Source organism: Leptopilina boulardi, unplaced genomic scaffold (genome assembly GCF_019393585.1).
Source record: "Leptopilina boulardi isolate dan_hultmark-lab unplaced genomic scaffold, ZJU_Lbou_2.1 LbouV2_70, whole genome shotgun sequence".
Lineage (NCBI taxonomy): Eukaryota > Metazoa > Arthropoda > Insecta > Hymenoptera > Figitidae > Leptopilina > Leptopilina boulardi.
Genome location: NW_026138017.1, coordinates 1,180,775 through 1,196,361, shown reverse-complemented (window position 1 = coordinate 1,196,361; position 15,587 = coordinate 1,180,775). Strand labels below are relative to the sequence as shown.

At 26.2% G+C, this 15,587-nt stretch overlaps 1 protein-coding gene across 1 annotated transcript in view; it reads right to left on the bottom strand.

Annotated features, from left to right (window-relative positions):
• The window catches only part of LOC127290524 (odorant receptor Or2-like), a 169,461-nt gene that overhangs the window by 19,150 nt on the left and 134,724 nt on the right, over positions 1 to 15,587 (bottom strand). The window contains exon 4 of the mRNA XM_051319151.1: positions 15,455 to 15,498. The gene's annotated coding sequence lies outside the window, so the exon portion shown is untranslated. The remainder of the gene's footprint in view (positions 1 to 15,454; positions 15,499 to 15,587) is intronic.

Sequence of the window (15,587 nt, the reverse complement as noted above, 5' to 3'; positions counted from 1 at the left end):
AATTAACAAATTTAATTTTCAATTGTAAATGATTTTTTTTACCTCCTACTGTGATTAAAATAAATTTCTAAAAAAAATTGGAACGAAGAAGAAAATTTTATTTGCTAGTTTTAGTATATAAATTAAATTTGATTTAATGGAAAAATAAATTTTATATTAAAAAGTAAGTAGTACAAGTAAATATTTAGCCAGATTTTAAATTTTTGTAATTTTTAAGTATAACAAGTCCATATTTTTTCAGATTTTAAAATTTTGTAAATTTTTAAGTAGTACAAGTCAATATTTTTTCAGATTTAAAATTTTTTTAATTTTTAAGTAGTATAAGTCAACATTTGTTCAGAATTAAAAATTTTTTCGTACTTTTATTAGTAGTACAAGTAGATTTTTTGTCAGACTATTTAAATTTTTCGTGCTTTTATTAGTAGTACAAGTAAATTTTTTGTCAGACTATTTAAATTTTTTGGCGCTTTTATAAGTAGTACAAGTCAATATTTAATCAAAAAATGTTTTAATTTTTTTGTAGTTTTTGCAGCAGTACAAATAAATATTTAGTCAGACTTCAAATTTTTTTTTATTTTTTCAGTAGTTCAAGTCAAAATTTAGTCTGACTTGAATTTTGTCTGTGCTTTTTTAAGTAGTACAAGTCAATATTTAATCAAACATTTTTAACTTGTTTTGTAATTTTTTCAGTAGTACACGTCAATATTTGGTCAGAATTAAAACAAAATTGCGTACCATTATGAGTAGTACAAGTAAATATTAAGTCTGAATATTCAAAAATTTTGTTGTGCTTTTATAAGTAGTACAAGTCAATATTCAGTCAGACTTTTTAAAATTTTGGAACTCTCTTCTAAGTAGTACAAGTCATTATTTAGTCAGACTGTTTAAATTTGTTTCGTAGTGTTTCAAGTAGTACAAATAAATATTTAGTCAAACTTTTAATTTTTCCAATATATTTTCAGTAGTACAGATGAATGTTTAGTTAGAACTTCTCCCAATAGTTCCAATTTTTATCAGTAGTAAAAGCAAATATTTAGTCAAGACTTATTGAATACTTTTTTGATACTTTTATCAGTAGTACAAATAGAATATGAATTACTTAATTTTTAATAATACAAGAGAAAAAAAAAGAGAGAGGGTCATTGCCCAAAAAAAAGAGAATAGCAATAAAATGAGCTGAAAATGAATATATATAGAAGATATATAGCGACAGCGATGTTTTGGAGAACGAAGAGAAAGAGAGGAAGGGGGGCGGGGGGGGGGGGGGTGAGGTTTGAGGATAACGCTAAGCATAATTAGCGAAGCTCTCTCAGACTACTGTTGATTCGTCAAATTTCCTTGATTTATCTGAGACACTATCCATTTCTCCAACTTTATGTTTGCGCAAACTCCCGCGTATTGAGAGCCTTTCTCTTCAAAGTTCCGAAACTTCTCTCTCTCTCTCTCTGCCCTGCTTCTACCCTCCCCCCTTATATGGTAAAGTCACCCCCTCACCCCTTTGGTCCCTCTATCACCGACGGTCTAGTTGCCCCCTCCCCTCTTACCTCCTCATCCTCATCTTTCAGTTTCCCTTCTCTTTCCTCCTCCTCATCCCCCTCTCCTCCCCTCAAACCCTTCCCCTCAATTCCTCTTACCTCTATATTCTGCCTCAACCCATTTACTCTTTGAAACTCTCTCGTTGGATCAATACCGGGAAAATAACAAAGGTAAACAGGACCGAGATGAATGACAAATATAAATTATGCATTCGTCTTGTGGAGGCAGGAGGAGTGAGGGAGGAGAAAATTGGTAGGATGAGGAATAACGTTGAGGAGAGGGGGAGGTAGAGAGAGAGAGAGAGAGATGATGTATAGTGGGTAGAAGAAACTTTGCCGATTATTCTTTTAAGAGTATATGTAGATTTTTAATATATATATATATATATATATATATATATATATGACGTCAATGAATTACCATCGTTTGATAAAAATTTTCTAGGGCAGTTTTTTGCAAAATATGTATAGTAATTAATATTTGAGAAACGGATGCAAATGAGATTTTATCGATTTTTCACAAAATGTAAATAACAAAATTGCTTTAGTGGAAAAATAATTTCTATTTTTATTAGAGAATATTAATTTAAAAGGGAAATATATATATATATATATATATTGAATGGAAAAAATATTTATTTAAAACAGCAAAATGTTTCACTAGAATTGCGAAAGATTTAATTGAAACAAAGTTAAAATTTTTTCTAATATAGTGAAATATATCACTGCTCCAGGTAAATATTTTTTTTCCATGTGCCAAAGATAAATAAAACTTTATCTAATTTCAACTTTATTCGATTATTTCAGAACTAAGGTACATGCCACAATTATTTTTTTTTTCGAATTTGATAACAAAATTTTCAATAGAAATTGATATTATCGACAGTTTTGCAATAATAGCAACTTTCACAAAAAATATAAATAATAATTTTTTTGATTTCACTGACATTCGCTTATTTTGGGTACAAGTTAAATGCCACAATTATTTTTTTCGAATTTGATAACAAAATTTTCAATAGAAATTGATATTATCGACAGTTTTGGAATAATAGAAACTTTCACAAAAACTATAGATAATAATTTTTTGATTTCACTGGCATTCGCTTATTTTGAGTACAAGTTAAATGCCACAATAAATTGTTTTTAAATTTGATAATGAAATTTTCGGTAGGAATTGACATTATCGACAGTTTTTGAATAATAGCAACTATCACGAAAACTATAAATGGTAATTTTAATATTTCACCAGCATTCACTTATATTTAGAAGGAAATGTGTTAAAAAATTATTATTATTATTATTATTATTTATTTATTTATTTATTTATCTCCCTCTAAGCTACATGCCACAACTGTTTTTTTTTTGCAAAATTAACAACAAAATTTTAGGTAGAATTTGACATTATCGACTGTTTTTTCCCCAATTTTTTTTTTTTTTTTGACAAAATAAATTCATTTTTTCTTGGTGAAATTTTTTTTTTTTTTTTTTTTGCCCCCAAATGAATTTCTAAAAGACGGCAGGAAATGTTCTTTGATGAATATATGCAAAACTTTATTATAGAACTTTTCAAAAGAATGCGTCTTAAAAGAAGATATTGCAAGGAAATTTCCGACCCTTATTTTCAGCTTTAAAACAATTTTCTTTATAAAAAGGTGGGAATAATGCCAAAACGAATATCATAACCTTTTTTTTTTTTGCCCAAAGTAAATTTACAAGGAATGTTAATTTTTATATTTTAAAATAAATAAATTCGTAATTAAATTCATTTTAATAATAATAATTACTTATTAAATTGTTAAATAAATTAAAATCCCTTATTATTTAATGACAAATTACAAATATGTTAATAATAAGAAAATAGTAAATTGAAAAAAAAGTGTTTAAAAATTAATGCCATAAGGAGAAAAATTAATTAATTAAAATGAATTAATAATAATTGAATTAATAATTAATAATTAATAATTGAATTAAAATTTTAATTGATCATTTTTTATCAGTTTTTAAGTGAAAAATTAATTTTTTTGAAATAGATACATGTTTTTTTTTTTTTTTTTGCTAAAGTTAAAGGTGTGAAAAAAACAGGTTGTAACGATTTTTTTTTTAATTAAATTGCGATTATATCGAGGAAACAGGACCTATTATTGTTATTATATATTTTGTATAAAGCATAAAAGGCCTGTCGACACAAGATCAAGATCAAAAGGAGGGCCAAGTGGGTTAGGTTTTCTATATAAGAGTCAAATTAGACTTTAGAGTTTTATTGGAAGAACGATAAGGATCGGGTAACCGCATAACATAATATCCCAAAATACGGGCAACCGAATCTTTGTCGATGGTTTCAGGTTGCGGGCACGAGGCCGTCAGGTGGCAAGCAGGGGCTTCACTCTTCCCAGGATCGGTATAAATAAAAAAAAAAAACAAAAAAAAACAACTTAAATACTCTCGCATTCTTTTTTTTTAACACCGAATCACTAATTATTATTTAATTAATTAAATAATTATTTAATTTTCTATTTAATTAATTAACTATTTAATTTATTGTTTAATTAATTAACTACTAAATTTATTATATAATTAATTAAATAACTATTTAATTAGTGAAATAAATTACTTAATTTATTATTTATTTAGTTATAAATAAATATTTACTTTATTATATTAATTACTGTTGTTTATCACAATCAAAAACTTTACAAAATTTTCCATTGCAATTCAATTATTTTCATATCGAATATTAAAAAAGCAATTTAATTTTTTTAAAAATTTTTCCACATAAATCTGTTGAGAAAGGAAATTTTAATTTCTATAAACTAAGATTAATTTATATATTTATTGGAGGGAAAAAAAGTGACACAGAAAGTTATAAAGTGACGTAGCTTTTTTCATCCGTAGATTATCTTTTGCGACTCAATAGATTGTATAGCTAATGATAAAAAGTGAAAGAAAAAAAAAACCTTGGAGAAAAGAGGGAGAAAAGAGGGAGAAAAAGAGAGAGAGAGAAAATATTAATGAGATTGACGGGCAATATTTTTTCGTGATGGCACATGAGACACAAAAAATTGACAAGGTGAAAAATTTCAACAATAAAAATGAAAAAAAAAAATAATAGAAAATTTATATTAAAAAAAGAAAAAATAATAAATAAAAATAAAATAAAAAAAACAAGGGTGGTGTCTCCCACGAAAGAGATTATACACGCATTCCATAGGCATTCGCATGTCTATGTAAATCGATTGGTCGCGCACAGTGTTGCCAGTTTTGTCTCCCAATGAAAATTCCATGGAACAAGTTCCTGCAAGAGTGTACAAGGACTAATATATTGTAAATTGTATTTGTAAAAAAAAAATTTCTTTTTTTTTCCAAATTTCCATTTTTTTTGGAAATATATTTACTACTACTAATAATAATTGTTCATTATTATCATTATTATTATTATTATTATTGTTATTATTATTATTATTATTATTATTATTATTATTAATTATTATCATTATTATTTATTATTATTATTATTTATTATTTATTATTATTAATAATTTTCAATAATTTTCAAAATGATAATTAACGACGCTTTCATCAAATTTCGCTCATATTCGAATGTTAATTAAACATAATCTAATTAATTCACAGAGCAATACAAACAGAATTTCAATAACAGAAAATATTTTCAAGTCTAGAACTAGAGACTATATAAGAGGGTTAAGTTTATGTTTTATTATTACTTGAAAGTAAAATTTACATAGCATAATATAAAGAGACGAGAAATATATATATATATATATATATATATATATATATATATGTATATAGTTTCTATGTAAATTCGAAAGTTTCTATTATAACCAAGCGAAATATTTCCAAGTTTTAATATATGAATTATGTTAATGATTCTGAATAATGTTTTTTAAGTTTAAAATAGAAATTAAAATAGATTTTGATTTATTGCTTTCTGCATTAACAAAAATGTATCATGGAATAAATAATTAAAAAAAATAAATAAATAAAAATTGTTTTTCAATATTAACTTTTTTTTTGCCTATTTTTTTCTTACAAAAAAGGTTCTTTTTTTTTTTTTTTGGGCAAAATTTAAGGAATTATATTTTTTATTTTGATACCAATTATTTATTGCAATTTCGTGTCGGGTTTTGAATAAAAAAAAGAAAAAATCCTGAAGGGAGAGAGGGGGAAGGGGAGGTGGAAATTTTATTTTTTTCGTTCAGGGTCGAGATTTATAGAAGACAAATTCTCTGTTGAGGGAAATAACTGCATGGCATTCGACGTGGAGTTTCTCGTAAATCTCGATGATTCTCTAGAGGAGCACTCGGCTGAAAATTACCCTTCATATATACGCGATGCGCTTTGTCGAGCGTTGGTGCGAATGTAACGCCCCCCTCTATTTCTCTCTCTCTCTCTCTCTCTCTCTCTCTCACCTCCTTCCAACACATATGTTTGTAAAATTTCTTCTGTTTGTAAATAATATTAATGTTTATTAAATTTTTTTTTATTTACCAAAAACTATAATAATCAAAAAAAAATTATAATAAAAATGAAAAAAATTTATAATAAATTTTAAAAAATTAGGAATAAATTAAAAAAAAATATAATAAAATTTAAAAAAAACTATAAAAAAATTTTAAAAAACAATAAAATTCAAAAAGATACAATAAAATAAGAAAATAAATAGAATAAAATTAAAATTATTAATAAAACAATTAATTTTGGGGACAAATATTTTTTAGCAAAAAAAAAAAAAAAAAAAAAACGATATAATTTTTTTTAAGTCTATTATAATAGCGATGAAACAATGAAGAGTGTCGTGAACACAAGAGAAAGAGACAAAGATAGAGAGAAAGAGAAGGGATTCAAGTCTCTCCTAAAACGGGACAATGTCTTTCGCGCCTTCCCTCGGGAAGCGTGCCACTGGAAATCCAGGCTATCGAGTGAAACGGGAAGCGAGAGCACGCTCAAGAGTCAGGATTATATCGAGGTTGTTCCAGTCGTGCCACGTTTTCCCCGAGGGAGTCCTCGGAAGACGAATCACCCCTTTTACCAAAGACCGCTTTTACTCTCTCTCTCTCTCTCTCACTCCTTTTGCCCGTTTTCTCTCTCTCCCTCTCTCTCTTTCTCAACCACCATTATAGTATGACGACGCTCAAGACCTTGACCAACAATTTCTCTCTTTTGGAAAAAAAACTCGTTCAAGGTCACGCGTTCTTCAGCACAATTTCTTCATTTTTAACAAAAAGAAATAAAAAAAAAAAAAAAAAAACAAATTAAAAAATTTTCGAAAGAGTTTGATTTTTAAATTTAATTTTAGTACGAATTTTTTTTTTTATTTAATTACGAAATTTTTGAGTAGAATTTGATATTAATCTCTGCAAAAAAAAAAATCTTCGCCTGTAACAGCGATAAGTTTCTCTGGAATAGCGATATATTTCTCTAGAATAGAGATATCTTTCTCTAGAATAGAGATATCTTTCTCTAAAATAGAGATATTTTTCTCTAGAATAGCGAAAACTTTCGCTATTTTAGTGAAACATATCGCTGTTTTAGATAAAAAAAAAAAAATTTTCCCTGTGTTTGATTAATATTGACTTTTACTACTTACGACTATATTGGAAGGAATTAAAAAAAATTCTGTCTGACTAAAACATTCTTTTACTACTGGAAAAAAAAATTATTATTATTATTATTAAATTATTATTAATTTTTGTATTTCGATTAATTATAGTTTTTCCTTTTTCACAAAAGAAATAAAAAAAACCCCAAATTAAAAAATTTTCGAAAGGGTTTGATTTTTAAATTTAATTTTACTCTCTAAATTTGAATTAGTAAAAATGTTTACTAATTTAAATTAGTGACTCACTTTTTGCTTCTGAATTAGTTAAATTTTACTAATTGTTAGTAAAAGTTACTAATAATTAATAAAATAATCGTGAATAATTAATAAAATTTTACTAATTCAGAAGCAAAAAGTGAGTCACTAATTCAAATTAGTAAATATTTTTACTAATTCAGATTTAGAGAGTAGTACGCATTTTTTTTAATTTAATTACGAAATTTTTTAGTACAATTTGACATGAATCTTTGCAAAAAAAAAAAATCTTCCCCTGTAACAGCGATAAGTTTCTCTGAAATAGCGATATCTTTCTCTAGAAAAGAGATATCTTTCTCTAGATTAGCGAAAACTTTCGCTATTTTAGTGAAACATATCTCTGTTCTAGAACAAAATTTTTTTTTGCCTGTGTCTGATTAATATTGACTTTTACTACTTACGACTATATTCGAAGGAATTAAAAAAAATTCTGTCTGACTAAAACATTCTTTTCCTACTGGAAAAAAATTATAAAAATATAAATAATTATTATTATTATTAATTTTTGTATTTCGGTTAATTATCGTTTTTTTTGTTAATCATAAAATGATATTAATCTCTCGTGATTTAGAAATTCCTTCAATTAAAAGATCAAAATATAAAATAAATTTCCTTTTCCTTTTTTTTTTTTGTGTCAAGAAGCCATTTAAAAGGCGTTTTATATATTTTTGCCCTGAGGAAAATTGCTTACACATTGTTTCATAATAACATTGACTTGTCCGCGGTTATAGTATTACATCGTCGTTAGTAACGCTACAATTTTACCTCATTATCGTTATTTACAGCATGAACATCGATGGGATATTGCCGATCGTTTAAACACAGATCGTTACGTCACATGCAAGAGACTCGTGCTCTGTGATTCATTGAACTGAAAACTATTCGCCACAAATCAAGTCAAGTCAAAGGCACTCGTCCAGGAAGTTAAGATTAAAAGATCGATATTGTATTTCGATATAGAAATAATATAATAATATATATATATATCGTATATGTCGCTTTCGATCAATGCGTTTGTGTGTGGGTGGAGTGAAAATACCTCGAAAATAGTTTAAACAAATCTTGATCTTTAGTTCCGTATTTTTTTGAAAATATTTTTTTTTTAAATATTTTTTTCTCTTTTCTTTCTTCGTAACAATGTTTTAAATAAAATTTCTTTAGCCTTTCAATTGATTCAAAATGATCTGAAAAGAATTTTTTTTTCTTGATTAAAAATTGATTTGGAAATAAATTTTTCTTCATTTAAAAAAAAGAAATATTTTTTTTTTTTTATCAAATTTAGTAGAAAAACAATTTATCTTTTGCCAATATAGAAAATTTCTTTTTATTTCACAATTTTTATCAATTTCTCTCTTGTTCATTTATATTTTCTGCTCAAATCTCTCTTTTGACCTATTTCCATTTCTACGAAAACACAACAATGAGAATATATTTTCTCATCGGGGTGCAAAAAAAAAAAAAAAAAAAAAAAATGAAAAGAAAATATTTTTTAAAATGAAGTCGTAATTATTCTCTTCATATATATCTAGAAAAATATTTTTCTCAATTTCTCAAAAAGATTATTTATTTTTGTTTTCCGTTTATAAGTATAAATAAAATAAATAATTATTCAATTTTTTCTATTTACTTTTTTGCGAAGAATTTTTTTTTTTTTTCTCAACTAAGCAATCAGAGAAACATAGTTTGAAAGAAAAATTTAATTTTGTCGATAAAGGAAATTAATTCAATTATATAGTTAATGGAAAATTAATTTAAAAAAAAAATGACCTGAATTTTTTTTTAAACGCCTTAAGACGTTTTCCTTCGTTTTTAATTAAAAATAAAAAAAAGGAACTATATCTGGCAAAAAAAAAATAAAAATGAAACTTTTTGTCTATTCAACACAATGGCGTGAGATGCCGTTGGCGTAGAATTATGTCATCCATTTCTATTGTAGCGAAAAGAGAGAGAGAGAGAGAGAAGGAGAAACGATAATCCACGGACAATTAATCTAAACTCGAAAGTCTATAATGCTCTGTTATCAAACGTTTTGGCGAGCCAACGCATAAAATATATACGCGATAAACATATTTAGTTCGCACTTTACGTGACGACATTGTATTTCGAAATTTTTCAATTTAATCCCACGCACTTTCAAGTTTCTAACATTTCTCCTTTTTTTTCTCTCACAAAATTTATAATTCCTATAAATTTATATAATATAATTTTTTTAATAATTATTTTATATAATCAATTTTAATTACATAATGTTGCATAATAACACTGTCGCGATTAAATATCTAATCTATATATATATATATATACTGTAATTTAATATATTCCAAATGAAAAGAATAGCAAATTTTTTTTTTCTATTTATAAATTTTTATAGAAAAAAATTACATTTTTACTAAAAAAAAAATAGTGATTTCTATTAATTTGAATAATTTTTTTTTTTTTTTTTAGATATTTTTTTTCCCTATGGAAAATATTTTCCGACCCACTTTTCCATATATAGGCAAATAACATTAGTTTCAGGATAATTGTAATTTTCTCTCGAGATCTTTTCACTAGATAGGGAAAACTTCTCCAATGAATCCAATGGAGAGGACAAAGACAGTAAATTTTAATTAAACAAGCCTCTGATAAAATCTTCGAATGGACTTACGTCAAAGACACAGGGGCTTTAATATATTAAAATGATTCGCGGAAATGTGCCCTGCTATATATATATATTGTCTTTTATTTCAAAGCAGGAAATTAAAGCAATGAATACTGATAAAAAAAAAAAAAAAAAAAAAAAAAAAAAAAAAAAAATATATAATGTTCCCTAATGATGTTACTGGCATCGAGTATAAAGCGAGATCGGAGATAGGTGAAAGTTTCCATTTTTTTTGCGCTCACTACAACAAAGGCTCCATTTTGTTCAAAGTTATTGATCATGATTTTTATCAGTGCCATTAATTACTATTATTATCATTTCTATCGAGGGAGAAAGAAAAAAAGAAAAATAAATTCAAAAATTTTACAAACAAATTTTTTTTAAATGAAATATCCCAGGTAGAAAAATTAACGTTACTGACGTTACTAATATTACTAACGTTAGTACCTATAAAAAAAATTAAGAAAGTGTTTCTAAATTATATTTTTGAAGAAACTTGTCGAAAATCGACTACCAGGAACTATTTAATGTTCTTACCCGCACTTTTTATAATTTTCATTCTCATTTTTACTTCCACTTTTTTATTTTCATTACTACTTCCACTTCCACTTTTTCTAATTCTCAATTCCACTTTCACTTCCACATTCACTTTTTCTAATTTTCATTCCCATTTTCACTTTTTTATTTTCATTACCACTTCCACTTTTTTTTAATTTTCATTCCCACTTCTACTCCCATTTTTTCCACTTCTAATTTTTATTAGCTGCTGCCATTTCGACTAAAACTCGAACTAATTTCCATTTACACAAACATTTCCCCTTTTTTTAATTACAAATGGATGGAAATTAGAAAAAGTGGAAGTGGTAATGGAAATTTAAAAAATAGAAGTGGGAGTGAAAATATAAAAAAGTTGTAATGAAAATAAAAAAGTGGAAGATGAAATGAGAATGAAAATTGGAACAAGTGGAAGTGGAAGTGAAAGTGGGAATGAGAATTAGAAAAAGTGATAGTGGCAATGAATATAAAAAAACTGGAAGTGGAAATAGGAATGGGAATGAAAATTAGAAAAAGTAAAGTGAGAATGAGAATTAGAAAGAGTGGAAGTGAGAATGGAAGTGCGAATGAGAATTAGAAAAAGTAGAAGTGAAAATGGGAATGAAAATTATAAAAAGTTTAAGTGGAAGTGAAAGTGGTAATGGGAAAGTAGTGGCAAAGTTTCTGCGAGAATATATTTTAGAAACTTTTAATTTTTATATAGGTACTAACGTTAGTAACATTAGTAACGTTAGTAACATTAGTAACGTTAGGAACATTAATTTTTTCACCTGGCAAAAAAAATTAATGGACAAAAGTTATAAAAAAGAATATATATATATATGAAAATGCAGACATATATTTTTCAAGTAAAGCAATCAATAAACTTTGTGATCAAGGTTTATATGTATGAGTATGGAAGTCAGACAATTTTGTCTGAAGCATGATAAACGGCGCGAGATGACAAAGTGAAATTGCGAACTGGCATGATAAATCATCGAGAAAATGAAATTTCTCTCTCTCTCTCTCTCTCTCTTTCTACCGTGACACGAATGGTCATCTTATTTGTTCACAAAATAACGACTTTCTGTCTCTTTTGTTGCTATAAATCCATTTATTAATTGCATTAAAAAAAATATTATTTTTTACAATAATAAATATTAATGAAACAAATTATAAAAAAATCAATTTTTCAATAAAATAAAATAATAAATATATGAAATTAAATTATTTTTGATGTCACGGTGATATATAATAAAATAACAAAACTTGAATGAGAAAGAGAAGAAAATTGAATTCAATTGAAGATAAAGTTTTGAATAAATGAAAAGGCTTAATTGCGAGCTTTATTATTGGAATGAATCAGACGAATAATTAGTTTTTGAATGGATTAGTAAAGAGCTATTTGATGTTGGATATAAAATAAACGAATTTTGAGAACCACTGACAGCAAAATGCATAATTCATATTCTCGTTCGCAATTCACCCCCTCCCTTACCCCCCCCCCCTATGCATAGAGTATTTCTCTCCTTCTTGGGTTCTTCTTCCTTTACTTTTACCTCGCTTTCGCAGTTACTTTTGTTATTAGAGGAAACTTTATACCTACTCCTCGTTATTTATGTGACGATTATTCCACAGCACTTTACGACACTGTGTATATATATATATATATATATATATATGTGTGTGACGAGCTCAACTGTCTGAATGTCACATTTACTTTATCTTTCTATAATAATACGAAAAAAAAAATGAAAACTGATAAAAATTTTATTTTAAATTAAAAAAAAGGAATATTGGTATCGAAATGAAAATAGTGAAATGTAAATGTACAACAGTTACAACATAATGGGACACCCGATGGAGACTTAATACTTTTATGGGCAATAAAAAAGTCCGCCAGTAATTCCATAGGATTTTCTCAAAAAAAAAAAAAAAATAAAATATATATACATCTTTTTCGTTATTTCATTTTTTATATATATAAAAAAAAACTAGTTATTTATTACACCGAGGTATTTCATTTTCCCCTGGGTATTCTTAATATTTTATAATTTTCTAATCCTCTTTTTTAATTATAAAAAAGTTTTTTAATTTTCTTCCACTTTAATATTTTTCCAATTTAAGAGTCTCGCATTTTTTTCCACGGATTTCATGTTTATATGTAAGTCTACATATACAGAGAGAGAGAGAGAGAGAGAGAGAGAAATGCTTTAATTTTTTTTCTTCTTAATGAAAAATTTACTTAATACGATGAATTGAGATTATCGTCTTTTAATATAAAATATAAATGAGTTCCTATAATAGAAATTTAATAAATTAAAAACTTTCATGGTATAAAATAAATGGAAATATAAATTTTAAATATTGAATTTTAGGTTTATATTTTGTTAAAAAAATTTTTTAGCTTTTTTCTCACAGAATATTAATATTAATAAAGAAGTGAAAAAGAAATTTTTTGCTTTAACGAATAGAGACGCATTAAAAGTGCACTCATCTTCTTTTTTTTCTATTTAACTGTATAAACGCGATGGGATATAATTTTTTTTATTTTTTATTAAAAGAATTTCAATAAAAATATGAAAAATAAAAATGTCAAAAATATTAAAATCACGTAGATTTTTTTAGTACGAATTTTTATATATATTTATAAATAAATTTTTTTTATATTTTACATATTTTTAATTCCTTATTAAATATATAAATAAATTTTTATTTTTATTTCTATTTTATTTTATTTATTATTTATTTAAAGGAGAATATTTGAATAATACATTATTTTAATTTATGCAATAAATTTTCATTCGTTTTCCATTTTTTCCAATTTTCTTTCCCATTTCCACGTTTTCTTATTTTTTATCCCATTTCCAATTCCACGTTTTCTAATTTTCTATCTCATTTTCATTTCCACTCCCTTTTTTTCAAATTACCATTCTCACCAACACTATTTTCTTATAATTAATCTATCAAAAATTATCAAGAAAATTGTGGAAGCGAAAATTGGAAAAAGTGGAAGTGGAAATGGAAATAGGAAAATGTGGAAATGGAACTGCAATTTGGAAATGGAAATAAAAGTAGGAGCGGAAAAGGGAAAAGGTGGAAGTGGAAATGGAAATTAAAAAAGCGAAAGTGGTAAATGGAAATAGGAAAATGTGGAAATGGAAGTGGGAGTAGAACTTGGAAAAGCGGAAATGGAAATGAAAGTAGGAGCGGAAAACGGAAAAGATGAAAATGGAAAAGAAAGTGGCAATGGATATTGGAAAAGCGGAAGTGGAAAGGAAAATGTAAATAGACAGATGTGGAAATGGAAGTGGGAGTAGAAAATGGAAAAGGTGGAAGTGGAAATAGAAATGGATTTACATAATCGATCTCTGAAATTAAAATAAATTCCATTCAACTATTTTAAAATCGTGAACGCAATTTATATTCATAAAGGGATTTTTTTATTGTGAGACGCTAATAAAATAAATAAATAAATAAATAAAAAATGCCCTAATTTCTAATAGTGGAAAATATTTTTCTTCGTATCAATTAAAAAGAAAGAAAAAGAAAAATTGAAATAATAAATTGTGGATAACATTTTTTTGCAATTTGCTAAAACAAATAAACAGAGGGGGAAAAAAAATTGTCAGTTTCAGATCATATAGTACAGTAAAGTAAAATACAAATGAATCTACCCTTAACTACAAACCATGACTTGTATTCCACCCTCCTTCCCTCCTTTTTCCTGTCGGACTTTAGCGTATATTGCAAAGTAATATTTACGACTAGCGCTAGATATACGAGATTAAAAAAAAGTATATATATATACTATATTTATATACGTATATATACTATATTTATATATATGTATATTCGTTCATACTTCACGGCCGGATTACATGTACCATGTATATATGCGCCATTGAATATTTCAAACGTTCATAGTTTTTGCCAAGAGGCTCTCTCTCTCTCTCTCTCTCTCTCTCTCTCTCTCTCTCTCTCTCTCTCTCTCTCTCTCTCTCTCTCTCTCTCTCCTTTTATAAGATTTATCGACGATTCGCTAAACGCTCGAGCAACACCGTCGCCTATCTAGATCTTCGGCAAGAAACATTGCTTCAGCAAAAATAATTTTTTTTTTTTTTTTTTTTTCTTTTCCACAAAACGAAAATAAACACGAAATAAAGAGAAATGCATATATCTATAGTCGTAAAGAATAATCCACATGATAGAAAAAAGAAGAGAAGGAGAGAAAGAGAAAAAGGTAATAATAGGGGAATGGAGAAAATTAAAGAGAAATTATTGTCTTTCCCTTATATATAGCAAAAAACCAAGATAATAATTCTACATTTTTCTCTTCTTCTTCTTCTTCTTCTTCCTTCTCTCTCTCTTTTTTTTAAATCATGCGCAGTGACTCTCGTTCAATTTTTCTTTCGATTCCGTCGACTAATGAAATAAATTTATATGAACTTCGTTGCGCGAGATAATTATCACACCATAAAGAGCGTCCTTTGTCGCGAGCTTAAAAAAAACCCTCTCTCTGCTGCTTCTGCTTTAAATTCGATATATTTTTTTTTCTTCTCATTTTTAAAATAATATCGAGAAAAAATTTTAAATATTCCTTCAATGCAAAGAGGATGAAAAATATTATATAACAGTTTTATGAATTAATTTTTGGATAAGAACATTTATTTTCTCTATGAATTTAATATAATAATTATAATAAAATATTTTTGTCTGACTAAAATGTACTTTTATTACTGAAAAAAATAATTTTTCCCTAAAATTTTCTTTCTCTACTTGAATAATTTCAATTGACAGGAATTTCTTTATGTTTGACATTCGAAAATTTTCACATAATTAGTAGAATATAGAAAATAAAAAACTCACCGTTCGCCAGTAAAGGCAGCATCATCCTTTTTCTGTTCTTGAGCCTGTAAAAAAAAATTATAAATTTTCAAAAAATTTTGTTCTTAGGAAATAAATAGTTGAAAAAAAAATTCACATCAAAAAGTAGAAAAAT